Source organism: Delphinapterus leucas, chromosome 17 (genome assembly GCF_059928025.1).
Source record: "Delphinapterus leucas isolate spDelLeu-1000000601 "Yukka" chromosome 17, BTC_Dleu_Yukka2, whole genome shotgun sequence".
In the NCBI taxonomy this organism is placed as follows: Eukaryota; Metazoa; Chordata; class Mammalia; order Artiodactyla; family Monodontidae; genus Delphinapterus; species Delphinapterus leucas.
In genome coordinates this window covers 54,162,073-54,188,937 of record NC_143145.1, presented here as the reverse complement: position 1 = coordinate 54,188,937, position 26,865 = coordinate 54,162,073, and positions in this window count along the sequence as shown.

The following is a 26,865-nucleotide window of genomic DNA, read 5'->3' as shown; positions in this document are numbered from 1 at the left end:
AAGCTATTTCAAGGGGTCTTTTTATAATTTATTTTTGTAAGCTAGTCTTCCTCAGCAGCTATAAGGAGATGCAACTGGTTCCCACTCAACATGTTTTATGCATAAATATATACATATAAATATACATGAAATAGTTTTGTAAGATCCTGGTATCCCCTGAAAGCATCAAGACATTGCATAGGAACTCATTAATAGAATATAGCTAATAAATTCATATTAGAACAAAAGGCAGTGAAAGATAGGTACTGCATTTACCTTATACTTTTACTTGTTATATAGTACCCTTCTTGAATATTATAGTTATTTTTCAAGTGATCTTTGAATCAAATATATTGAAATCTGAGTAATACAAATTTATTGAAGACATGACATAAACAGCTAGGCCCTGAGGACATGGCTGTAATAAGGACAAACAACCCTTCTTTCTTTACTTACTAACCCCCAGGGCTCTATAAAGTCTTATTATATTATATATGTGTAATCCATATTTTTAGGATCACAGGAAGTGGAAAGTCAAAATAGGGTCACAATTGAAACTAATATTTCTCTACTCTTAGCTTTCCCTAAGGAAATCTCAGCCTCAATTTCCTCCCAAATAGTTTTGGGAGTCTCCAAGAAATGTCTTGCATCTACTTTACATAGAAATTCCCTTAGATTCTGCCCTCTGGTACTCTTGCTTCAGCTTTCAATAGTGAATCTGATCACCACTGATGCCAAGGCCTAAAGTAGTTAAGGTGTCACTGATAGGGATACAGTAGAATAATTAAATAGTTTAGAAATCCCACTAGAGATTAAAGACCGAAAGGGAATTTTAAGGGAACTTGGGAGACTGTTGTAAGCTAGTGACCACTCAAGGAAATAATCCAGTAACCTAGCAACAATCTACACTACCTTGAAGGAAGACCAGGTGCACCAAAGCACCAGACACACTCAAGCCACAAACCCTGATAGTTAAAAAACAAGACAGTAGATATGGGGTCTGAATCTTGTTACATGAATTCAGAGAGTTAATAATTCTTGAAGAGTAGCATTTCTGCAAGTAGCCAAGACAGAAACATAGGTGCAAGGGGAAAGAAACTAGGTGAAAGGGGACATTATACTGAAACCTGAGTTGAATTGCCATATTTTAATATATATTACCACCCTTTTGTTAATATACATATGATTTAAATAGCACCGTGACAGTCCCAGTTAAACCATATAGGTCCAAAAGAGGAACTAATGATGTAAGCCTTGACATCTGCCCAAGAATGAGGAAGAAGGTGATCTCCCCTCCCCACTTTTTTGATTATAAAAAAGCAGCCCTCTTTTTTCTCAGGGTTGTGTTCCCTTGCTGGCCTACTTGTAACTCTCACAAGCCTCCTATGTTAGTAAACTCATTCTTTGCCTACCTCTTTGCCTCACCTTGAATTCTTTCTCCAATGAGAACCTGAACTTCAGTAAGTGCTGACACCAGGCAAGTGGTTTTAATCAAATGACAGTTGTTTTGAGTCCCTTCCTAGTCAGAGATCATGAGTTCAAATCCCAATCTGAGGAGGGTGGGTTCAAGTCCCAGTCCATGGGTTCGAGTCCCAATCCGAGTTTTGGCTGGGTTTGAGTCCCACCCGAAGAGTATGATTTTAGCATTACCTGCCAAAGATGCTAGTCCTTTGTAATTGTTTACATCGAGGCTTCTGTAATTGAGGATACTAATGGTTGGCCATAGAGCACCCTTGCCTAATATAACTGAAGTTGTGCAACATCTTCTTTCAAAAGAGTAGACAGATAAGACGGCTTGCCTTCCTTTACAACCAAAGCTGCTAGTCCCAATATGCTTTGTCCTAAAGCTCTTAAATACACCTTATTGAAAATATCTTTTTATCTAATATGTCTATTTTACTGCAGGTCCTTTCTCTAGAATTCAAGACTGCTTCTAAGAAAGCTGTGTGAAAAGACAAACTACAACAATGAATGTTGTAAATATTAAGAACTAGTTCATCCACTGCTCTTGAAAACAGAAATGTGAATTGATTTTCCTTTTCTGTTGAATTATTTGTTACAAGGAGAAAGTTTAATTAGTCATATATGGAGATTCCAAATTGCTTCCTTTATCCATGTTCACACATTTTGAATTAGTTATGTAAACAAACAAAATTCAGGCTATATTTGGGAACAAGCCACATCTTTTACATGGGAACCATTAAGATTTTCCTACACAATAATCCTTTAAAAATCATTCTGGGTCCACACTAGGAAGAGAGTCTTAAGAATGTATGGTTATACACTCTCTTTATCAAAATTTGTGCTCTAAATTTTTATTGATAACTAAAAGTTTGAAGGAACAACTTGCTGCAATTGGACACCAATCAATCCAATCTTTTAAAGTATCATGCCTGAAAAAATAATGGATGTGATGCACATGGTAAAACTGATTACAAGATAAGGTAACCATTTAACAACCAGCATTCTGGGGGAGAATGGGAAGCCCTAAATTGTAGTGCTTGATACTTTTCATGTAGTATGGCTAATTTTAAGCCAAAATATAACATCCCTGACCAGGGAGTTAGAAAGAGAAGCTAACAATAGTCTGTCATAATACAACATGGCTCAGGCAGAGCACTGATTAAACTTTACATTATGAAGCTTTTCATATGTCTATGTTTTGGGAGAGATATTTGACCCATGGAATATACACACAATAGAAAGCCAAGTCATAATCAGAATATCCTTTATCTCATAATATTTTACTATAGAAGGCAGCTTTTTCTTGAAAGAGAATCCCGTACTTTCCAATCCTGAGGATTACAATTGACTGTCCAAACTGTTACTGTGTAAGAGCAAATTGATGGCAAACATCTATAGATTACCAAATTGGTGCACAATCTACTACGTTTGTCTATCTCTGAGTTTTCCAAAAATAAAAGAAAAAAATTTATTTCTTGACTTGAATTATTCAAAGAATGAGATATAAATCTAAAGTGGAGCTAGAAATTATTAACTCTAAAGTCCCCACTATTTGTGGGACAAAGTTTACTCTGAAAAACTTAACTCACCTTTGAAAAGTGAAAACAGCTCACCATGTCATTATTCCTTTATTATGACTCTTTTGCTCAAAAGTAACAGCCCAATTCCAGTCATAGACATAGTAAGTAAACAAATACAGAGGAGACAATAGAAAGATGTAACTTTAAAGATAAAATAATTTTTGTCTCCAAAATATAGGTTGAATGAGTACACACAGAAGGGATAGATGACATGTGAAACTGCTAATCCCATCTTGCTACATATTAAACCTAATTCTCTCTTTCACAGGAGCAGGTGAGGTGCAGAGGCATAGGGAGAAGTCATTGGCCTTGCCTTTCAAACAGGAGCTAAATAACACTGTCTGGACTTTTTATGAGTTCACCCTCATTTGAGAGACTGACCTGAGGTAAATTGCCTGGGAAATACGATTTTCCATAGGTAGGCTGAGCTTTGTAACAGAGTCCTCTAATACAACTTTTGACAATTTTTTTCCCTTCTTGCTTTCTCACTACTGACAGGTGACAAGAGCCCAGACAAACCTTTGGCTTCTCCTTTAAAACCTATCTGAACTTATCTATCACCTATTCAAACACACTGAGACATAAATTATGATAGGTAGAAAAGAAATTTAACCTGATAAACTCATTTATGCAAAATATTATTCTTCATCTTAAAATATTAATGTTTCAAGTCTAAATTTAAGGTGCACATCATTCTAAGGGTGCCTTTAAGAAAGAAGTTAGTGGAGGGCATCCTAGACATTATGGCAAGGGACTATGTTCTGTAGCAGACATTCCTCACAAGTATTGATCAAATCTCACTTGAAAAATTACTTTATTAAGGTTGGTCTCACCCAGAAGTGGTGAGACATTATTGTAATATTTGTTTTAGATGATTATTTTCTAAGAAATAAGTTGTTGCAGATAAGATAAAAATATTACAGTGCACCACTACTGATTCATATTTCCTTTCCTTCTACCTCTCTAGAAGTAAACACTATTCTCATTTAGAAGTTTATCATCCCCTAGATTTCTTCTGTACTTTAACTAATTATATACTTAGAAAACCAGTTTGCTTTTCAAATTTAAACACTTACACATGCTCACATATCAAAGAATACACAGAATCCAACATCATCCATTATTGTTCAAAATTATGACAATATATAGAGCTCTAGTTAATATATTTTGATTACTGTCCTGTATTTTATTGATAAATAGACTGTAAGTTATTTTTTGTCCATTCTCCTGCTATGGGCATTTAGGTTGTATCCAACATTTTGTTGTTTTAAACAAAAAACATTCTTATCCTTCCCTTCTAGCATACATGTAGGGAGTTTTCCTAGAGTAGATACCAAGGAAAATATTAGTCAGTTATAGATGCTTCACAGTTTCAAATTTATCATATACTAAAAATATACTTTTTTCAAATTGCTTATGTAATTTATCCACTTAGCAGCAAATGCTCTACATTTTTATCAATATTTAGGGTTGTCAAATTTTATAACTAATGCAAATAAATCAGATGTGTGCTGTTTTAATTTGTGTTTCCCTAATTACTAGTGAGAATGAGCATATTTTCATGGTTTTCATGGATTTCAATGTTTTTTAGCCATTGAGTCCTGCCCTTCATGACCTGCCTCTTATAGCTTTTGCAATTATGATACTGTAATTTTTAAAATTATTTTGAGGTATTCTTTGCATAATAAAGCTTGTGCTTATATTACAAGGTCTTCTCACAGTCTTTGACTTAATTTTTAACATTGTTTATAATACAATAAATGTTGCTGCAGCAAATGATTTTATTTATGAAAATAAATCTAGATTCCTATCTCACAATATATAAGTAATGCACATAACAAACTCCAGGTAAAACATGGGGGAAAAAACTTTTAAAGTTTTTGAAGAAAATATAGAATATCTTTGGGACGTTGAAATACAAAAAATGCATACAACAAAAGGAAATGAGCAGTAAATTTTCTCAACAGCACTTACCACTCTTAAAGAAAGACAACAAAATCCAGGCTCTCCTGTGACAGGGCGAGAGAGAGGCATGGACATATATACACTAACAAACGTAAGGTAGATATCTAGTGGGAAGCAGCCGCATGGCACAGGGATATCGGCTAGGTGCTTTGTGACTTCCTGGAGGGGTGGGATAGGGAGGGTGGGAGGGAGGGAGACGCAAGAGGGAAGAGATATGGGAGCATATGTATAGGCATAACTGATTCACTTTGTTATAAAGCAGAAACTAACACACCATTGTAAAGCAATTATACCCCAATAAAGATGTTAATAAAAAAAAAAAAATCCAGGCTCTCAACAGTATAGCATTTCCAATATTCAGCATAAAATAAAAAATCACTTAGTCATGGAAATAAATAGGAAAATTTGACCAAAAAAATCAGTAAAACAGATTCAGAGATGATATAGTTATTGGACCCAAGTTAATAAAGAAGCAAATAATCTAATACAAATATATTTAAGGATTTAAAGAAATAGATGTGAGTAATGAGTGAATAGATGGTGAATCTCAAAAAAAAAAAAAAGAGAGAGAGAGAGAGAACTCTAAAAAGAGCTAACTGAAAAACTCTAGATATATCAAAATTCTAGAGATTAAAAAAAATCAGTATCATAAGTGAAAGCTTCACTGGATAAGCTTAACAGCAGATTGGATACTAAAGGAAAAAATGTGAAAACATGAGCTTAAAAACACGTGGCCAATAGAAACAATCCAAACTGAATTAGTGGCTCTGAGAAAATCTCAGCCAGGCTGATGGGAGAACCCAAGAAAAATTTTCCTGTTTGAGGAATCACTTGTTAAACTGGAATGAGCCAGCACTAGGACCCTCTTTTTCTCAGTTATCAGCTAGGAGCAGTCCAAGGGAAGTGTGATCTTGGCCAAAGCATGGTGGTGGTTCAAAATGGTGGTAACTGAGGCAATTAGACAACTCTGCTCTCCACAGCAGACTTTCTTGGTGGAGATCTAAGGAACACACTTCCTCAGCACCACATAACTGTTACAGATACCGTTTGTTGGGAGAGTTAACCCAGAATTAGGAAGACTGAGGCATCCAGAAACAGTGATGTTGGACCATGGCAGTCCTATTTCATGGAGGTAGGGCAGGGTGCTGAAAGCCTACCTTGATAAGAATGGTATGCTGATAAAGGAAGAGGTATATAGAAGTCAAATTCTCTCATGGAACAGAAGGAGGTTGAGGGAGCTGACATGAGCTGAACATGTTCACTTTATTTTTTCAAGTTTACCAATCACATTAGCCCTCCCACTTCCTAGGAGATAAGTGAGTAAACAGGTAGAAAAAGGCCACAATGGATGAGAAAAGGCTTGGAAGGAAAACTTAGAAGTGGAAAAAATTGTGTTCCTCTGTATATATGTGTATGGTATTGGTTTTTTGTTATCTTTTGTTGTTTAATTGAATTAGTGTCGATAATTCTATGAGTGAAATTCATACTTTTATATTTGAGAACTCATTTATTGCCCACTTTTTCCTATTCCCCTTATTTTTACCCCTTAAAACCACTTTCCTCTTGATAGTCAAAAGTAATAAATAGTGGGCATATCAATTTTAGGAAGGCAAAAAATCTGTAATAAGATTTTTAACTTTTATTAACACAAATTTTCAAAAAATTGACTAAGTATCAAAATTAGGTCTGTTTCATAAGAGGCTGAGACTGGATATTCAAATACAGGAAGAGATGGGACTGAAAAATAGAGTAGATATTGGTTTTGGAACTTTCATTATCCCAGTACGACCTGTAAAAATCAGTTCCTGCAATAAGGGTGTGATTTTCTTCTGATTTCTTATGCAGTAGTTCCTGTCCTCTTTCATATAGTTAAACTCTGATGGGTAGTATAAATATTATATCAGACATTTAATGATATTACCTAGCTTAGTCTCTCATTTTTGTTTGTCTCATGGCTTTGTTGATTGTTATAGTTCTAATATGATACAAAAGCTCCAAATAAGATATTTCAAAACATTTTTAAATTAACATAGACTCAATAAAATGCTAGTTGTTTTGTGATCACTTTTCCTGAAATGTTTATTTTGGCAAATTACTGTGATAGATCATTCTCTGCTATCCTGATGGGGCCAAGACCACCTTTCTTTGTGAATGTCTATACTTTAATGATTTCACTTTTTAATGATGGCCATTCTGACTGGTGTGAGGTGGTACCTCATTGTAGTTTTGATTTGCATTTCTCTAATAATTTGCTATGCTGAGCATCTTTTCACGTGCCTAATAACCATCTGTAAGTCTTCTTTGGAGAAATGTCTATTTAGTTCTTCTGACCATTTTCTGATTGGGTTGTTTGTTCTTTTTTTGTTGAGTAGTATGAGCTGTATGTATGTTTTGGAAATTAAGCCCTTGTTGGTCGCATTGTTTGTAAATATTTTCTCCCATTCTCTGGGTTATCTCTTCATTTTGTTTCTGGTTTCCTGGGCTTGTACCCAGACAAAACTATATTTTTAAAAGATACATGCATCCCTATGTTCATAGCAGCGCTATTTACAATCACTAAGACATGGAAATAACCTAAATGTCCACCGAAGGATGAATGGATAAAGAAGACGTGATATATTTATATATATTAGAATTACTCAGCCATCAAAAAGAACAAAATAATGCCATATGCAGCAACATAGATGGACCTAGGGGCTATCGTATTCAGCGAAGTAAGTCAGAAAGAGAAAGACAAATACCATATGACATTACTTATAAGTGGAATCCAAAATATGATACAAATCAGCATATCTATGAAACAAAAACAGACTTACAGATATAGAGAGCAGACTTGTGGTTGCTAAGGGGGATTGAGGCTAGGGGAGGGAAAGAATGAGAGTTTGGGATTAGCAGATGCAAACTATTATATACAGGATGGATAAACAGGAAGTTCCTACTGTTTATACAGGAAACTAAATTCAACATACTGTGACAAACCATAAAGAAAAAGAATATTAAAAATAACATGTATATATGTACAACTGAGTCACTTTGCTATACAGAAGAAATTAACACAACACTGTAAATCAACATTGTAAGTAAACTATGCTTCAATAAAATTAAAAGAAAAAGAATTTGTCCATGTAAAACTCTTCTACAACTAAAGTTGTAAAGAAAGATCCACACAGATTTGGGTAGGAAAGGAAGGGAAGCAATCAGGTCAGGACCCACAACCTGAACAAAGACACAGAAGAGGAGGGAATAACATGGGCTTGAAGATCCTCACTAGGGACTGACAGTCTTAAGCCAAATATTGGATATTCCAGCCCTGAAGTCCAACACCAGAAAGATGAGCTCCCTCAGCTAGTTTGAAAACCAGTGGAATTTACTGGAGGACTTTAAGAAACTGAGACTCTTCTCATGATGAGCACAAGCATTTGTTTGCTTACTCCTGGGAATAAGGCAGAGGAAGCAGATTGAAAACTGCCTCGGGCTCTGGCTGGTTTACAGCAACATTCCTTGTACCAGGTTCCTGATCCAGCTCCACTAGAGCAAAGGCTGTTATTGCCAAAGAGTGCTCACACTTGATAGGGGATGAGAGGAGCTGGCTTGGACCTCATTTTCTCTGACCTTTCTTGGTGAGTGCATGGAGGCAGCAGGATAGAAACTGCCTGGGGCTTTGAGAGGCTTGCTGGAACTTTGGCGGCATGCACCCCACATGAACCAGGTGCTTGCTCTAGCCCCTCATGCTCTGGTGCTGTTATTCACAAGGGAAGAAATGCCATTGGTGAAAGAAGAAATCACACTTAGAGGAAAGAAACAGCTTTGATCTGACCCTTAGGGCTCCCATTTCAGCACCTTGGGCCTGATCCCATCCCTGATAGGGTGCTGACCAACGATGTTCAGAGGAGTGGCTACAGCTCACATCTGGCTCTGAATCTAGCCCCTTACATCTCAAGATCAATCTCCCACCAAGATTGTAGCTGCCAGCATACCCTAGGGGAAGATGTAGCTTGTGCATCCCTTCAGATCAAGTTTGCCCACCAAAGCCACTGGGCACATGCAGACTTCATAGGGACACTGCCACACAAGGACACCCATTTGAGACCAGGATAGATAACCATATCACCTAATTTCACAGAGACAGAAAGTTAAAAAAATGAAAAGACAGAGGAGTTTGTTTCATATGAAAGAACAAGAAAAAATTACTAATGAAACAAAGATAAATAATTTACCAGATAAAGAGATCAAAGCATTAGTAATAAAAATGCTAAATGAACTTTGGAAAAGAATAGATGAAAGCAATGAGAATTTTAATGCAGAACTAGAAAATATAAAAACATTAAGCAGTCATAGCTGAAAAATACAACTGAAATAGAAAATATATTGGAAGGAATTAACATCAGAATAGGTGGTACAGAAGAACACATAGTGATCTGAAAAACAGAATAATGGAAACCACCCAATCAGAGCAGCAAACATAATAATATTTTTTTTTGTAAATGAGAATAATTTAAGGGTTCTAATGGGACAACATCAAGCATACTAACATTCACAATATAGAGGTCCCAGAAGGGGAAGAAACAGAGAAAAAGGTTAAAAAAAAAAAAAAGGCATTTGATGAAATTATGGCTGAAAACTTCCAGAATCTGAAGAAGAAACAGATTTAAAGGTACAGAAAGCACAGAGAGTCCCAAAGAAATGAACCTGAAGAGACATATCATAAGACATATCATTAAGACATATCATAATAAAAAGGCAAAAGTTAAAGATGAAGAGAGAATTTTTAAGGCAGCAAGAGGAAAACAAAGAGTCATGTATCAAGGAAAAAGGCTACAATAAGTTTATCAACTGATTTTCTGCAGAAGCTTTGCAGGCCAGAAGGTAGAGGCATGATATATTTAAACTCCTGAAAAGGAAAACCAACAACTTAGGATACCCTAGCAGCAAGTTTGTAATTAAGAATTGAAAGAAAGATAAAGAATACTCAGAAAAGCAAAAACCAAGAATTCAACAATACTAAACCAACTATAAAAAATGTGCTAAAAGGCCTTTTCTAAGAAGAAAAGTAAAAGCTATAACAAGAAGTATGAATCAATAGGAAAGAAAAAAAATTCATTAGTAAATGCAAATACATAGTAAAGGCTATGGAACAACCACTTAAATAAGTGAATACAAAGATTAAAAGACAAAACTTGTAAAATCAACTATAACTAAAATAAATACTTAAGGGACAGACTTGAAGATGTAAAATATGACCTTAAAAATATAAAACGTGTGATAGGGGAGTAAAAAATGTAGATTATTTAGAATGTGTTTGAATTTAAATGACTATCAGTTTAAAATGAGGAGATATAGCTATAGGTAAACATATGTGAGCCCCCTGGAACCACAAATCAAAAACCTACAATAGATACACAAAAACTAGATAGAAAGGAACACAAGCATACTACTAATGAAAATCATCAAATTACAAGGGAACAGACTAAGAGAAGGAAAAAGAACAGAGAAAAACTACAGAAATACAAAATCTACCAGACAACAAATAGCAAAATTGCAATAAATATATAACTATCAAGTATCACTTTAAATGTCAATGGACTAGATGTTCAAATCAAAAGACATAAGGTGTCTGATTGGATAAAAAGAAAGAGACACCCTCTCTACACTGCCTAAAAGAGACTCACTTCACAGCTAAAAACACACAGGGACTAAAAATGAAGGGGTGGAAAAAGATATATCATGAAAATTTAAACAAAAGAAAGCTGGGTTAGCAAAATCAAGCAGACATAAAGTCTATAACAATAGACAAGGAAAGGCATTATATACTGATAAAGGGATCAATACAAGAAGAGAATATAATGCATGTTAACATATATGCACCTAACATAGGAACACGTGAATATATAAAACAAATATTAACAATCATAAAGGAAGAAATTGACAATAATACTAGGTCACTTTAACAGTGCACCTACATCAGTGAAGAGATCATCCCAATAGAAAATCAGTAGGAAACAGTGGACTTAAACAACATATTAGACCAGTTGGACTTAATAAATATCTACAGAACAATCCATCCACAAATAGCAGATTACAGGTTCTTTTCAAGAGCACATGGAACCTTCTCCAGGACAGATCATATACTAGGACACAAAATAAGTCTCAACAAATTTAAGAGCATACAAATTATACCAAGCATTTTTACCAACCACAATGGTATGAAACTAGAAATCAATAACAGGAAGAAAAATGGGAAGAATGTTAACATGTGGAGACTAAACAACATATTAGTAAAAAAGAAAACAAAAGAGTCCATAAATAAAGCAAAGACGAAATCAGAAAATACCTTGAGACAAATGAAAATGGAAAAGCGTGACCTGAAAATCTATGAGATGCAGCTAAAATCAGTTTACAAGGGAAGTTTATAGCAATGCAGGCCTTCCTCAAAAAACAAGAAAAATGTTACATAAACAACCTAACCTACAATCTGGAAAAAGAGAAACACAGACCAAAGTCAGTAGAAGAAAGAAGATAATAAAGATTGGAGAGGGAATCAATCAAATAGAGACCAAAAAATAATAATAATAAAGATAGAAAAGATCAATGAAACCAAGTGCTGGTTTTTGGAAACCTTAAACAAAATTGATAAACCAAGCTCATCAAGAGGAAAAGAGAAAGGATCTAAATAAATAAAATAAGAAGTGAAAGAGGAGAAATTACAACTGGTACAACCGAGATACAAAAAATCATAAGAGTATACCATGAACAGTTATATAGCAACAAATAGGACAAATAGGAATAAATGGATTAATTCCTAGAAACATAAAACTTCCAAGACTGAATCAAGAATAAATACATAATCTGAACAAATAGATCACTAGTAGGGGAATTGAGTCAGTAATCAAAGAATTCCTAGCAAACAGATGTCCAGGAATGGACAGCTTCACAGAGGAATTCTACCAAACATATAAGAAGAGCTAATACCTATCCTTCTCAAACTATTACAAAAAATTGAAGAGGACATAATATTCTCAAATGCATATAAAAGAGGCCACCATTACAGTGATACCACAGATATGGACACTACAAGAAAAGAAAATTACAGGTCAATATCTCAAATGAATATATATACAAAAATCCACAACAAAATATTAGCAAATGCAATTCAACACTATATAAAAAGGATCATACAACATGATCAAAAGGTATTTATCCCAGGGACGCAAGGACAGTTCATTATCTGCAAGTCAATTGATGTGATACACCACATTAACAATTTGAAGAATAAAAATTGCATGATCATCTCAATAGATTCAGAAAAAGCAGAGACAAAATGCAACATTCATTCATAATAAAAGCTCTCATCAGAGCTGGTGTACAGTGAACATACCTCAACATAATAAAGGCCTTTATGACAAACTCACTACTAACAGTATAGTGAGTAGTGAAAAGCTGAAAGCTTTTCCTTTAAAATCAAAAACAAGAAAGCCCACTCCCATCACTTCTATTTAACAAAGCATGGGAAGTCCTAGTCTCAGCAATCAGAAAAGAAAAAGAAATATAACACATCCAAATAGGAAGGGAAGGGTAAACTTATCACTATTTGTAGATGATATTATACTATATATAGGAAACCCTAATGTCTCCAACCAAAAATATTTTAGAACTAATAAACAACTTTAGTAAAGTTTCAGGATACAAGATTAATATACAGAAATCTATTGCTTTTTTACATGCTAATAATGAACTATGAGAAAGAGAAAGTAAGAAAACAATCTTGTTAAAAATTGCATCAAAAAAGAATAAAATATCTAGGAATAAAATTAGCCAAGGAGGTGCAAGACCTATACTTTGAAAACTATCAAAAGTTGATGGAGACTTCCGGGAAGATGGCGGAAGTGTAAGATGTGGAGATCACCTTCCTCCCCACAGATACACCAGAAATACATCTACACGTGGAACAACTCCTACAGAACACCTACTGAAAGCTGGCAGAAGACCTCAGACCTCCCAAAAGGCAAGAAACTCCCCCCGTACCTGGGTAGGGCAAAAGAAAAAAAGAAAAAAACAGAGACAAAAGGATAGGGATGGGACCTGCACCAGTGGGAGGGAGCTGTGAAGGAGGAAAGGTTTCCACACACTAGGAAGCCCCTTTGTGGGCAGAGACTGTGGGTGGCGGAGGGGGAAGGTTCGGAGCCGTGGAGGAGAGCACAGCAACAGGGGAGCGGGGGGCAAAACGGAGAGATTCCTGCACAGAGGATCAGTGCCGACCGGCACTCACCAGACCGAGAGGCTTGTCTGCTCGCCCGCTGGGGTGGGCGGGGCTTGGAGCTGAAGCTCAGGCTTCGGTCTGAGTGCAGGGAGAGGATTAGGGTTGGCAGCGTGAACACAGCCTGCAGGGGGTTAGTGTGCCACGGCTGGCCGGGAGGTAGTCCAGGGAAAAGTCTGGACCTGCCAAAGAGGCAAGAGACTTTTTCTTCCCTCTTTGTTTCCTGGTGCATGAGGAGAGGGGATTAAGAACGCTGCTTAAAGGAGCTCCAAAGACGGGCGCGCGCCACGGCTAAAAGCGCGGACCCCAGAGACAGGCATGAGATGCTAAGGCTGCTGCTGCCACCACCAAGAAGCTAGTGTGCGAGCACAGGTTACTATCCACACCCCCGTTCCGGGGAGCCTGCGCAGCCCGCCACTGCCAGGGTCCCGTGACCCAGGGACAACTCCCCCGGGAGAACGCATGGCGCGCCTCAGGCTGGTGCAACTTTACGCCGGCCTCTGCCTACGCTGGCTCGCCCAGCACTCCGTACCCCTACCCCCGGCCTGAGTGAGCTAGAGCCCCCGAATCAGCGGCTCCTTTAACCCCGTCCTCTCTGAGGAAAGAACAGACGTCCTCCAGCGACCTAATTGCAGAGGCAGGGCCAAATCCAAAGCTGAGCCCTGGGAGCTGTGAGAACAAAGAAGAGAAAGGGAAATCTCTCCCAGCAGCCTCAGAAGCAGCGAGTTAAAGCTCCACAATCAACTTGATGTACCCTGCATCTGTGGAATACATGAATAGACAACGAATCATCCCAAATTAAGGAGGTGGACTTTGAGAGCAAGATTTATGATTTTTTTCCCCTTTTCCTCTTTTTGTGAGTGTGTATGTGTATGCTTCTCTGTGAGATTTTGTCTGTATAGCTTTGCTTCCACCATTTGTCCTAGGGTTCTATCCATCCGTTTTTTCTTTTCTTTTTTTTTTAAACTTTTTTCTAAATAATTAACTTTTATTTTAAAAACTTTATTTTATTTTACTTTATCTTTTTTCTTGCTTTCCTTCCTTCACTCCTTTAGACAACGAATCATCCCAAATTGAAGAGGTGAACTTTGAGAGCAAGATTTATGATTTTTTCCACTTTTCCCCTTTTTGTGAGTGTGTATGTGTATGCTTCTCTGTGAGATTTTGTCTGGATAGCTTTGCATCCACCATTTGTCCCAGGATTCTATCTGTCCGTTTTTTTGTTTTCCTCTTAATAATTATTTTTTATTTTAATAACTTTGGTATATTTTATCTTACTTTATTTTATTTTACATTTTCTTCTTTCTTTTTTTTTAACTTCCTTCCATCCTTCCTTCCTTCTTCCCTCCCTCCTTACTTTGTTCTTTCTTCCTTTCTTTCTTTCTTTCTTTCTCTCTACTTCTACTAATTTTTTCTTTCTACATTTTCTCCCTTTTATTCTGAGCAGTGTGGATGAAAGGCTCTTGGTGCTGCAGCCAGGAGTTACTGCTGTGCCTCTGAGGTGGAAGAGCCAACTTCAGGACACTGGTCCACAAGAGAACTCCCAGCTCCACAAAATATCAAACAGCAAAAATCTCCAAGAGATCTCCATCTCAAAACCAGCACCCAGCTTCACTCAACCACCAGCAAGCTACAGTGCTGGACATCCTACGCCAAACAACTAGCAACACAGGAACACAATGCCACCCATTAGCATTGAGGCTGCCCCAAATCATAATAAGTCCACAGACACCACAAAACACACCACCAGACATGGACCTGCCCACCAGAAAGACAAGATCCAGCCTCATCCACAAGAACACAGGCACTAGTCCTCTCCACCAGGAAGCCTACACAACTCACTGACCCAACCTTTGCCACGGGGGACAGACACCAAAAACAACGGGAACTACGAACCTGCAGCCTGCAAAAAGGAGACCCCAAACACAGTACGATAAGCAAAATGAGAAGACAGAAAAACACACAGTAGATGAAGGAGCAAGATAAAAACACACCAGACATAACAAATGAAGAGGAAATAGGCAGTCTACCTGAAAAAGAATTCAGAATAATGATAGTAAAGATGATCCAAAATCTTGGAAATAGAATGGACAAAATGCAAGAAACATTTAACAAGGAACTAGAAGAATTAAAGATGAAACAAATAATGATGAACAACACAGTAAATGAAATGAAAAATACTCTAGATGAGATCAATAGCAGAAAAACTGAGGCAGAAGAACGGATAAGTGACCTGGAAGATAAAATAGTGGAAATAACTACTGCAGAGCAGAATAAAGAAAAAAGAATGAAAAGAACTGAGGACACTCTCAGAGACCTCTGGGACAACATTAAATGCACCAACATTCGAATTATAGGTGTTTCAGAATAAGAAGACAAAAAGAAAGGGACTGAGAAAATATTTGAAGAGATTATAGTTGAAAACTTCCCTTATATGGGAAAGGAAATAGTTAATCAAGTCCAAGAAGCACAGAGAGTCCCATACAGGATAAATCCAAGGAGAAATATGCCAAGACACATATTAATCAAACTATCAAAAATTAAATACAAAGAAATCATATTAAAAGAAGCAAGGGAAAAATAACACACAAGGGAATCCCCATAAGGTTAACAGCTGATCTTTCAGCACAAACTCTGCAAGCCAGAAGGGACTGGCAGGACATAATTAAAGTGATGAAGGAGAAAATTCTGCAACCATGATTATTCTACCCAGCAAGGATCTCCTTCAGATTTGATGGAGAAATTAAAACCTTTACAGAAAATTAAAAGCTGAGAGAGTTCAGCACCAACAAACCAGCTCTACAACTGCTAAAGGAACTACTCTAGGCAAGAAACACAAGAGAAGGAAAACACCTACAATAATGAACCCAAAACAATTAAGAAAGTGGGAATAGGAACATACATATCGATAACTACCTTAAATGTAAATGGACTACATGCTCCCACCAAAAGACACAGATTGGCTGAATGGATACATAAACAAGACCCATATATTTGCTGTCTACAAGAGACTCACTTCAGACCTAGAGACACATACAGACTGAAATTAAGGGGATGGAAAAAGATATTTCATGCAAATGGAAAACAAAAGAAAGCTGGAGTAACACTTCTCATATCAGACAAAATAGACTTTAAAATAAACACTATTAGAAGAGACAGAGAAGGACACTACATAATGATCAAGGGATTGATCCAAGAAGAAGATATAACAGTTGTAAATATTTATGCACCCAATGTAAGAGCAACTCAATACATAAGGCATATACTAACAGCCATGAAAGGGGAAATCGACAGTAACATATTCATAGTAGGGGACTTTAACACCCCACTTTCACCAATGGACAGATCATCAAAAATGAAAATAAATAAGGAAACACAAACTTTAAATGATATATTAAACAAGATGGACTTAATTGATATTGATAGGACATTCCATCCAAAAACAACAGATACACATTTTTCTCTAGTGCTCATGGAACATTCCCCAGGATAGATCATATCTTGGGTGACAATTCAAGCCTTGGTAAATTTAAGAAAATTGAAATTGTATCAAGTATCTTTTCCAACCACAACGCTATGAGACAAGATATCAATTACAGGAAAAGATCTGTAAAAAATACAAACACATTGAGACTAAACAATACACTACTTAATAACGAAGTGATCACTGAAGAAATCAAAGAGGAAATAAAAAAAAATACCTAAAAACAAATGACAATGGAGACATGACAATCCAAAATCTATGGGATGCAGAAAAAACAGTTCTAAGAGAGAAGTTTATAGCAATACAATCCTACCTTAAGTAACAGGAAACATCTCGAATAAACAACCTAACCTTGCACCTAAAGCAATTAGAGAAAGAAGAACAAAAGAACCCCAAAGTTAGCAGAAGGAAAGAAATCATAAAAATCATATCAGAAATAAATGAAAAAGAAATGAAGAAAATGATAGCAAAGATCAATAAAACAAAAAGATGGTTCTTTGAGAAGATAAACAAAATTGATAAACCATTAGCCAGACTCTTCAAGAAAATAAGGGAGAAGACTCAAATCAATAGAATTAGAAATGAAAAAGAAGTAACAAGTGAAACTGCAGAAATACAAAAGATCATGAGAGATTACTACAAGCAACTCTATGCCAATAAAATGGACAACCTGAAAGAAATGGACAAATTTTTGAAATGCACAGCCTGCCAAGACTGAACAAGGAAGAAACAGAAAATATGAACAGACCAAACAAAAGCACTGAAATTGAAACTGTGATTAAAAATCTTCAAAAAAACAAAAGCCCAGGACCAGGTGGCCTCACAGGTTAATTCTATCAAACATTTAGAGAAGAGCTAACACCTATCCTTCTCAAATTCTTCCAAAATATAGCAGAGGGAGGAACACTCCCAAACTCATTCTACAAGGCCACCATCACCTTGATACCAAAACCAGACAAGGATGTCACAAAGAAAGAAAACTACAGGCCAATATCACTGATGAACATAGATACAAAAATCCTCAACCAAATACTAGGAAACAGAATCCAACAGCACATTAAACAGATCATACACCATGATCAAGTGGGATTTATCCCAGGAATGCAAGGATTCTTCAATATACGCAAATCAATCAATGTGATACACCGTATTAACAAATTGAAGGAGAAAAACCACATGATCATCTCAATAGATGCAGAGAAAGCTTTTGACAAAATTCAACACCCGTGTATGATAAAAACCCTGTAGAAAGTAGGCATAGAGGGAACTTTCCTCAACATAATAAAGGCCATATATGACAAACCCACAGCCAACATCATCCTCAATGGTGAAAAACTGAAAGCATTACAACTTAGTTCAGGAACAAGACAAGGTTGCCCACTATCACCACTCTTATTCAGCATAGTTTTGGAAGTTTTAGCCACAGCAATCAGAGAAGAAAAGAAAATAAAAGGAATCCAAATTGGAAAAGAAGAAGTAAAGCTGTCACACTTTGCAGATGATATGATACTATACATAGAGAATCCTAAAGATGCTACCAGAAAACTACTAAAGCTAATCAATGAGTTTGGTAAAGTAGCAGGATACAAAATTAATGCACAGAAATCTCTGGCATTCCTATACACTAATGATGAAAAATGTGAAAGTGAAATCAAGAAAACACTCCCATTGCCACAAAAAGAATAAAATACCTACAAATAAACCTACCTAAGGAGACAAAAGACCTGTATGCAGAAAATTATAAGACACTGATGAAAGAAATTACAGATGATACAAATAGATGGAGAGATATAGCATGTTCTTGGATTGGAAGAATCAACACTGTGAAAATGACTCTACTACCCAAAGCAATTTACAGATTCAGTGCAATCCCTATCAAACTCCCACTGGCATTTTTCACAGAACTAGAACAAAAAATTTCACAATTTTTATGGAAACACAAAAGACCCCAAATAGCCAAAGCAATCTTGAGAACGAAAAATGGAACTGGAGGAGTCAGGCTCCCTGACTTCAGACTATACTACAAAGCTACAGTAATCAAGACAGTATGGTACTGGCACAAAAACAGAAATATAGATCAATGCAACAGTATAGAAAGCCTAGAGATAAACTCACGCGCATATGGCCACCTTATCTTTGATAAAGGAGGCAGGCATGTACAGTGGAGAAAGGACAGCCTCTTCAATAGGTGGTGTTGTGAAAACTGGACAGGTACATGTAAAAGTATGAGATTAGATCATTCCCTAACACCATACACAAAAATAAGCTCAAAATGGATTAAAAACCTAAATGTAAGGCCAGAAACTATCAAACTCTTAGAAGAAAACATAGGCAGGACACTCTATGACATAAATCACAGCAAGATCCTTTTTGACCCACCTCCTAGAGAAATGGAAATAAAAACAAAAATAAACAAATGGAACCTAATGAAACTTCAAAGCTTTTGCACAGCAAAGGAAACCATAAACAAGACCAAAAGACAACCCTTAGAATGGGAGAAAGTATTTGCAAATGAAGCAACTGACAAAGGATTAATCTCCAAAATTTATAAGCAGCTCATGCAGCTTAATAACAAAAAAACAACCCAATCCAAAAATGGGCAGAAGACCTAAATAGACATTTCTCCAAAGAAGATATACAGACTGCCAACAAACACATGAAAGAATGCTCAACATCATTAATCATTAGAGAAATGCAAATCAAAACTACAATGAGATATCATCTCACACCAGTCAGAATGGCCATCATCAAAAAATCTAGTAACAATAAATGCTTTAGAGGGTGTGGAGAAAAGGGAATCCTCTTGCACTGTTGGTGGGAATGTAAATTGATACAGCCACTGTGGAGAACAGTATGGAGCTTCCTTAAAAATCTACAAATAGAACTACCATATGACCCAGCAACCTTACTACTGGGCATATACCCTGAGAAAACCATAATTCAAAAAGAGTCATGTACCAAAATGTTCATTGCAGCTCTATTTACAATAGCCTGGAGATGGAAACAACCTAAGTGTCCATCATCAGATGAATGGATAAAGAAGATGTGGCACATATATACAATGGAATATTACTCAGCCATAAAAAGAAAAGAAATTGAGCTATTTTTAATGAGGTAGATAGACCTAGAGTCTGTCATACATAGTGAAGTCAGAAAGAGAAAGACAAATACCATATACTAACACATATATATGGAATTTAAGAAAAAAAAAATGTCATGAAGAACCTAGGGGTAAAACAGGAATAAAGACAGAGACCTACTAGAGAATGAACTTGAGCATATGGGGAGGGGGAAGGGTAAGCTGTGACAAAGTGAGAGAGAGGCATGGGCATATATACACTACCAAATGTAAGATAGATAGCTAGTGGGAAGCAGCCCCATAGTACAGGGAGATCAGCTCGGTGCTTTGTGACCACCTGGAGGGGTGGGATAGAGGGGGGGGGAGGGAGGGAAACGCAAGAGAGAAGAGATATGGGAACATATGTATATATATAACTGATTCATTTTGTTGTAAAGCAGAAACTAACACACCATTTTAAAGCAATTATACTCCAATAAAGATGTTTAAAAAATTTATGAAGGAAATTGAAAATGATACAAAGAAATGGAAAAATATCCTGTGTTCATGGATTGCAAGAATTAATATTGTTAAAATGTCCATAACAAATGTCTACAGACTTAATGCAATCCCTATTGAAATACCCATGACCTTTTTCAAAGAAGCAGAACAAATAGTCCTACAATTTATATGAAACCACAAAAGAGTCTAAATAGCCAAAGCAATCTTGAGAAAAAGAACAAGCTGGAGGTATCATGCTCCATGAGTCCAGACTATATACAAAGCTATGGTAACCAAAACATCATGGTACTGGCAAGAAAAGCAGACACATAGATCAATGGAACAGAATAGAGAGACTAGAGGTAAATTCATACACTTATGATGAAGTAGTTTATAACAAAGGAGGCAAGAATATACAATGGAGAAAAGACAGTATCTCTAGTAAGTGGTGCTGGGAAAACTGAACAGTTACATGTAAAAGTATGAAATGAGAATATTTCTTCACACCATATACGAAAATAAACTCAAAATGGATTAAATACCTAAATGTAAGGCCAAAAACCATAAAACTCTTTGAAGAAAACATAGGTGAAACACACTTTGACATAAATTGTAGCAATATTTTTTGGAGGATCTGTCTCCTCAAGCAAAGGAAACAAAAGCAAAAATAAGATATGGGACCCAATTAAACTTAAAAGCCTTTGCACAGCAAAAGAAATTATTGATAAATTGAAAGGACAACCTACAAAATGGGAGAAAATGTTTGCAAATTATATGTCTGATAAGGGGGTTAACAACTAAAATATATAAACAGCTCATACAAATCAATATCAAACAACAAACAACTTAATTAAAAATGGGCAGAAGACCTGAATACACATTTTTCCAAAGAAGACTTACAGATGGCCAATAGGCACATGAAAAGATGCTCAACATCACTAATCATCAGGGAAATGTAAATCAAAACCAAAGTGAGATATCACCTCACACTTGCCAGAATAGCTATCATCAAAATGATGACAAATTACAGATGTTAGTGAGGATATGGAGAAAAGGGAACCCCACAAAACCCCCATTTTGTTGGGAATGTAAATTGGTATTGCCACTATGGAAAACAGTATGGAGATTCCAAAAAAAAAAAACTAAAAAAAATAGAACTACCATATCATCCAGAAATTTTATTCTTGAGTATATATCCAAAGAAAATTAAAACTCTAATTTAAATAGATACATGTTCTGCAATGGTTATAGCAGCATGGTTTAGAATAAACAAGATTGGAAGAATCCTAAATGTCCATCAACAGATTAATTGTAAAGGATATGTGCTGTATATACACAATGGAATATTACTCAGCAATTAAAAAAAGGAAAGAAAATTTTGTCATTTGCAACAACATGGATGGACCTGGGGGGTATTATGCTTAGTGAAATAATTTAGACAGAGAAAGACAAATACTGTATGTTATCACTTCTATGTGGAATCTAAAAAATAAATGACTAAATATAAAGAAACAGAAACAAACTCACAGATATAGAGAACAAACTAGTGATTACCAGTGGGAAGAGGGTTTGGAGAAGGGGCAAGAGGTATGTAGGAAATTAAGAGGACTAACTACTTTGAATAAAATAAATAAGATACAATGATACATTGTACAGCACAGGGAATACAGCCAATATTTTTTAATAACTTTAAGTGGAGTATAATCTATAAAAATATTGAATCCCTATGTCATAATTAATAGAATATTGTGAACTAATATAACATTATAAAACTACTATACTTTAATAATAAAAAATCCCACCTGTGCAAAAGAGAGAGAGCCTACTTGCACAGATTTGAAAATGCTGGAGTGACTTGGTCATGTGTATAGGGCCAGATGCCTCACTCAGAATAGTACTCATTTCATTATGGGCTACTGCTCTCTATTCTGGAAGTAACAGGTACTCAGAGCAAAATGGTTGCTTCTAAGCTTGATTTTTCAGCACCACATTTTTCCAAGAAGTTACTCTTAGCAACACCTATTAAACAATATCTGGGTAATTCCAAATGCCTTTCTTGAGAGGGGTCATCAATAATTGAATATGAACTCTTCAAAGAAAGTTCTCCTCTGTACAGTCCAACACATGTCAAATTCTTGTTCTTGGATTTGATCGTGCACTATTCCCCAGATTTCAGAGCAGGTATGAGAGTGCTCTCTGTCTTATGACACTTCCCCTTGCTTACTTACTAGATAGATATTCTTATGCATGCCTATCTTTCACCTGACTACAGCTTTGTCCAAGGATGTTCCATCCAAAAGAGGACTTCTCCACTTAACCGCTGGCTAATCAAGAAACAATAATACACCAAAGTTGACTATCAGACAGGTTGTGTGGTCTTTTAAATAAATCAATGGTAAGAGAGCCACGCTTTAGAGAAATTATAAAACTGGGTCACATAAAGGCCTACACAAAACTGCTCATCACACTCTTGGTCTGTGTGTTCCAACTAATAGACAGTATCCATCATTTTCTGGGTGCATTACAAGACTCTGGCAGCTGCAAAGTAAGAAAGAGCCAGCAAAATGAGGTTATTGAATTCTGTCATATGAATAAAAGGAGGTACAATTTCCAAAGGTATTCTTCAAACCCTTATTATATTGTATTGTATTGTATTATATTATATTTTTAATGTTCAAAGAGGCTAAAAATGTAAATTTATTGTTCCCAGACGTGAAGCCATTCACATAATATGAAGATAAAAATAATGATAATATTGAATGTTTATTGCATGTTTACTCTGTATCTAGTACTGTTCTAAATGTTATATTTATATTAACTCATTTAATCTAACAACATTGCCCTGAAGTAGATATATTGAAGCGCTATGGAAGAAATTATGGTATAGAGAACTTAACTATCTATATAAGTGGTAGAGTCACAATTTGAACTAAATGACCTGGTTCTAGAGCTCATGGTTTTAACTGGCTAGCTTAATACCATGTCAAAACCAAACAGAATCACAATAGTACCTAAATTTTAGTAGTTATTTACTGATAAAGAAACATAGTGCTCCTTCAGTTTCTTTTGAGCCTTAGAACTATAAGCCAAACAATTAGATATTGAATTTAATGCTTTGACAATCACATCTAGATATAAACTAATTTGAAACCATTTAGGAACCAAGAATTGCCAGGGACAGACTGTGAAGTACTGATAATTCTCTGAATAGAAATAACATTTAAAATACAAGCATTATACATCTTAGATATAAAGTGGGCTGATTTTTTTTTTTTTTTAGCAGTTAAGGATTCCTATGAACAGGCAGTTCTTTCATCAAGTTTACAAATCAGAATATGCTGATTATTTTATTTACTAGTTATGTGGCTGTGAGCATGTTAATTAATCTTTCTGTGTCATATTTTAGTCATTTGTAAAATTAGGATAATAATAGTACATATATAATGAGGTTCTGTAATAATTAAATGAGTTTATAGGTGTAAAATGTTTAGAAAATAACTGAGATATAGTAAATACTAGAAAAATATTGTGTTTCTATCATTAATTATTATTATCCAGAACTCTCAAATATTGTTGGTCAGAAAATGGTCAAATAAATACCTAAAATATTGTTCAAATTTACATTTTATCTATGATTCTAATACCTTCTCCTCCAAGAGTCTATTGGTTAAGTTTTGTAAGTGGAAAAGTACCTACTAACATTCCAACACTCTTTAGGACCTTGATTTATTTTTATACATTCCCAATCTACCCACTCTGATCCTATATGTGAACGTTTGTTTCTATCTCCACGCTGAGTTAGTCTTAGCAGTCAAAGGACAGACAGAGCTATCAGCACTTCCCCACTAGCACCATTTCTGAGGCTTTTAGTCCAGTCTTTGGGACTCCACAAAGCTGTTCTCTCTGCCTTCACAACCTGGACAGCCACCTCCTTAGAAGACAGCCAGTCACATAATCTGATACCAAATCACCCCCTAACTAAGCACACTTACTCATTCACATTTTTGCCTCAAGGAGTCATCAAAGCTTATTTCCCCCAACTCAAATATGTACCAGTCACTAACTTGTTAAATTATTTCCAAGTTTTCATCCTTTCTTTACCCAAAGATTTAACATTTGTGATTTTTCTTCTCAACACTGAAGCTTGGTTCACTTGAAAATAATACTTATTATCCAGCCACATATTTTAAAGTCCAAGCTAGGCTACTTCAGGCTGCCATGAGAACTGATCCTCCAAAGTAAAAACTGTCAGTGAACTGAATACCCAGTTCCACTCTAGGGACAGTGCCCATAGAACCCGACACCTAGACACAGAGTATGTATTCAGTTAAATAAACAGCACTGAATGAATACAAAATGCATAAGATTAACTACACACACACACACACACACAAATCAAATGGCAATATTGTGATCCTTTCATGTGTTTAATGATGCTGCTTTACATAGTATAATTTTATCCACAGGAGAGAGAGAAATTATCCTATATTAAATGCATGATGACATTTTTTAAATTCTGAAAACAATTGTAGTACACATTGGAAAGAGGATTTCTTTTTTTTTTTTTTTTTTTTTTTGCGGTACGCAGGCCTCTCACTGTTGTGGCCTCTCTCATTGCGGAGCACAGGCTCCGGACGCTCAGGCCCAGTGGCCATGGCTCACGGGTCCAGCCGCTCCGCGGCATGTGGGATCTTCCCAGACCGGGGCACGAACCCGTGTCCCCTGCACCGGCAGGCAGACTCTCAACCACTACACCACCAGGGAAGCCCTGGAAAGAGGATTTCTTATGAAATTAGTGAAGTATCCAAAGAATTTCTGAAGTTCTAATGGTCTAAACTTTATTTTGAAATATATGGAAATGCAATTAGGTAATATGAACTTCCTGAATATGAAGCACAAAAAATTGACATGAAATTAACTTGGTATCTTTAACTTGTATATATTCTTTGAAATATTTTATTGAATTAACCGAAGATATTTCAGGTCATTAATTATAGTCAATTTTAAAATCAACTCTAGATTGGGAAATAATTATCCATGAATATCTCACATTTTGCCTGATCTGGATCTTCTGAGCAAAGGTATTTACAGACAATTTAAGAATGTTTTTATATAAGCTAATATTGTGGGATAGTAAAGTTTGGAGTTGTCTCCTTCCCTTAAGATATTCCAGAGTGGTAAAGATAAAGAACTCTTCCTGGAGATTTGCTTACACTCTGAAGTAAAGTTAAGGTCTCTCTCTCAAAGTGGATGAACAGTTCATCAGCAGCTGTATATATAGTCAGAGTTTCCTAATTCTAAGGTTTACCCCCTTAATCTATTGCATGGCAGGTAACATTCAACCTTCAGTACATCACCCTGTGGAGACTGAGATTCAGGGAACTGGTGTTATGAATTTACTCTAGCTGATGTTTTTGCTGTAAGTAATAAACTTTATCTCTCACCTAGATGTCTTATGATTTTATGTATATTGTTATAGACTGAATGTTTGGGTCCTCCGCCCAAAAAATTCATATTTTGAAATCCTCATCCCATTGTCATGAAGGTAGAGCCCTCATAAATGGGATTAGTGCTCTAATGAGAAGAAACATGAGAGCTTGCTCTCTCTCTCTGATCCCTGCCATGTGAGCACACAACAAGAAGACCATCTGCAAACCAGAAAGAGAGTTCTCACCAGACATCCCATCTACCAGCACCTTGATCTTAGACTTCCTAGCCTCCAGAACTGTGAAAATAAAGTTTTGTGGTTTAATCTATCCAGTCCATAGTAATTTGTTATAGCAGGCCAAACTGATTAAAATAGAAGCATATATATGCTGGCAAGTTGGGTAAAAACTCAGACCCTTTACAATTTCTGACTTAATTTTGTTGAGATATAAATTCCATAAAATCAATCTAATAAAATCATTTTAAATGTAGAGTTTGATGAGCGTTGACACACATACATATATGTAACCACTGCCATGATCATGATATAGAATATGTCCATCATCCAAAAATGTTCACTTGTGCTTATTCTCAATCGCCTCCATACCCTCAGATATAGTCAAACACTGATGTTTTATACACTATGGATTGGATTTATCTTTTCTGAAGTTTCATATAATGGAATCATGCAGTACATATCTACTCTTGTGTTTGATTTATTTCATTTATGATAACATTTCTGAGATCCAGTCATGTCATTGTTTGTTACAGTAAATGCATTCTTTAGAATTGTTGATATCCAGTGTATGAATATTCTACAAGGTGTTTATGCATTCTGCTATTGAGAAATAACTGGGCTGTTTTCCATTTTGGAGCTACTATGATAAATCTATGATTAGTTTGCAAATCTTTGTATGGAAACACATTTTATTCCTCGGGTAAAAATATAGGAATATTACCAGCCTTAAAAAAGGAGATCTTGCCATTTGCAACAACATGGGTGAAGCAGGAGGACATTATGCTAAGGGAAATAAGACAAACACAGAAAGAAAAATACTGCATGTTTTCGCTTACCTCTGGAATCTAAAAAGTTGATTCACAGAAGCAGAGAGTAGAAAGGTGGTTACCAAGGGCAGGGAGGTGGAGGAAATGA